The sequence below is a fragment of the Leopardus geoffroyi genome, chromosome A2, assembly GCF_018350155.1.
Source record: "Leopardus geoffroyi isolate Oge1 chromosome A2, O.geoffroyi_Oge1_pat1.0, whole genome shotgun sequence".
In the NCBI taxonomy this organism is placed as follows: Eukaryota; Metazoa; Chordata; class Mammalia; order Carnivora; family Felidae; genus Leopardus; species Leopardus geoffroyi.
In genome coordinates, this window is record NC_059331.1 from 130,851,698 (window position 1) to 130,853,704 (window position 2,007).

Sequence of the window (2,007 nt, forward strand, 5' to 3'; positions counted from 1 at the left end):
GATGGTGTTGTATACTTATGTGTGTGTGCGTGCGTGGGTGCGTGTGTGTGTGTGTGTGTGTGCGTGTGATGGATGATTCAAAAACCTATGGCCTCTGATATGCTTTGCTAGAAAATGAATCCCACTCTTAAGAATTTCTAATCTACGAGAATAAAACCTGAGAGAGGGGCACATTGAATTGGGAGTGCGTGAGGAAAGAAGGAAAGGGTTTAAAGATGGATGGAATGTTGCTAAGAGACAGGACAGCAACACAAGGTGACTCCATGGACACTGGAACCTGGGACGGGAGGCAGTTAGAGAGGGGGGTGCATGCAGGAGAGGTTCCCCAAGCAAACTTAGCCCACTTCCCACATCCAACCAGAGCCAGTGAGAGCCTCTCTCAGGATTCTCAGCCTGAGGAAAGCAGTTCTGTGTATTTAGATGGAAGAGAAAGCTGTATCGGACCAGTGGCTCAAAAAATAGTTTTAAGAACCCGAGTCTTAGCCATTTTCTCATTACTGTGTTCTTCCAGTGCCATTAAAAAAAAAAAAAATTCAACCTCCTGTCTAAAAACTTTTCCAATTTACTCTTTTGAGAAAACTTTATATCCTGTGGATCTCTGATACTGTCCTCAGATGCGCTTCTCAGAAAATCTGTCCTGGTTTGCGAGGACTTTGGAACAACGAGAAACAATGAACTGCCTGGAGAAAAATACCCACAGGCTCAGGTAGGTATAAGGACAAAAGCTTGACTTCAGTTTGGAGCACTGTGGTGGACTTGTTGAGAGTATTTATGGTGCATTTAAAATCTGCAATATTTTACCAGCACACCTACCAGCTTTTTGCTCAGATGCCAAAGAAGAAAGGGAAAGAACAGACGAGGCACGATAAACATGATGGCGTGTGGTCCTGCTGCGTTTGTCTGAGGCCGCTCAACACCGAAAGTCAGTTCATCTCCTCCCAGGAAGGAGTGTTTGTAAATTGTATCAAAATGATTCTGGACTCTCAGGCAGGCTGGTTGGCCTGGACTCCTGGAAGCAGTTAGAGAAGCACTCATTTGTAATGTCATGTTGGTTTCTTATTATTTAATATGTCAGCCAAGGGAGAAAATGCCCAGATATTTGTGCTCACAGCAGTGCATGATCTCTTCTTGTGTGAAGGATTGTAAGAGGGAGATGATTACCTTGAAGTGCTTGATTAGAAGAAAGAGTGCATATTTGTTATCTGTGGCTCATAACTATGTTTTTGGTTAACTTTCTGCTGCTGTTTTTAAGCATTCTGCTCCACATTATTCCAGCTGTGTAGCTTCAGATTTTAATGGAAGCAGCACAGTTCAAAACACATTTGAAATGTATTAGTGATTAGAGAGCAACTTTAAATTCTGTTTACCTATGCATTTTGGAAATGTCTGAAAAAAATATCATTTATTCTCTGCAATATTGTTTCACACTCTGTCAAGAATGTGCAAAAGGAAAGAGTATAGTATACTTTCTTTCCATTTGTTTCTAAATGATCAAATAATGACCATTTATTTTTTGTTGTTTAATATATATGTATACTAAGATAAAAAATGTCAACACTTTTACGTCTACCTACCATTTTTCACATTTCCGTAAACGTTGTCATATTTGGTTAACAATAAGGTATAAATCTCACTTGAGACTAGAACAAATTTCCATTATTCAGGTTCTTTAGTTTGCTGCTATCCTCGTTTTAGTGATTGGCAGGTTACTAAATTTTGAAGAATGTTTGAGAATTTAAGACACCTATAGATGAGAGGCAATTCAATGTCTCCCCTGTAGTATTATATTAACTCTTTCAGACTAAGAGAATCCTATTTTCTAGATTATTTTTTCTAATAGACTTCCCAGCACCCCAGGACCAAGGTTAGTGACATTTCAGGGAGTGAATGGAAACCATGAAGAGCATTGTTAAAAGTCTAAAAATCAATCAAGAAATCACTTATGAGGTGTCAGGTTCAAAAGACATTTGAGTTCAGCCCAAGTTTGCTGGTAAGAAGCCAATAGAT

At 39.4% G+C, this 2,007-nt stretch overlaps 1 long non-coding RNA gene across 1 annotated transcript; it reads left to right on the forward strand.

The window, feature by feature from the left end:
* Positions 1 to 206: 206 nt before the first annotated feature.
* On the forward strand, positions 207 to 1,415 carry LOC123607669. The gene is made up of 2 exons (XR_006716844.1): positions 207 to 706; positions 805 to 1,415. It is a non-coding gene; the product is annotated as an uncharacterized LOC123607669 (long non-coding RNA).
* Positions 1,416 to 2,007: the final 592 nt, after the last annotated feature.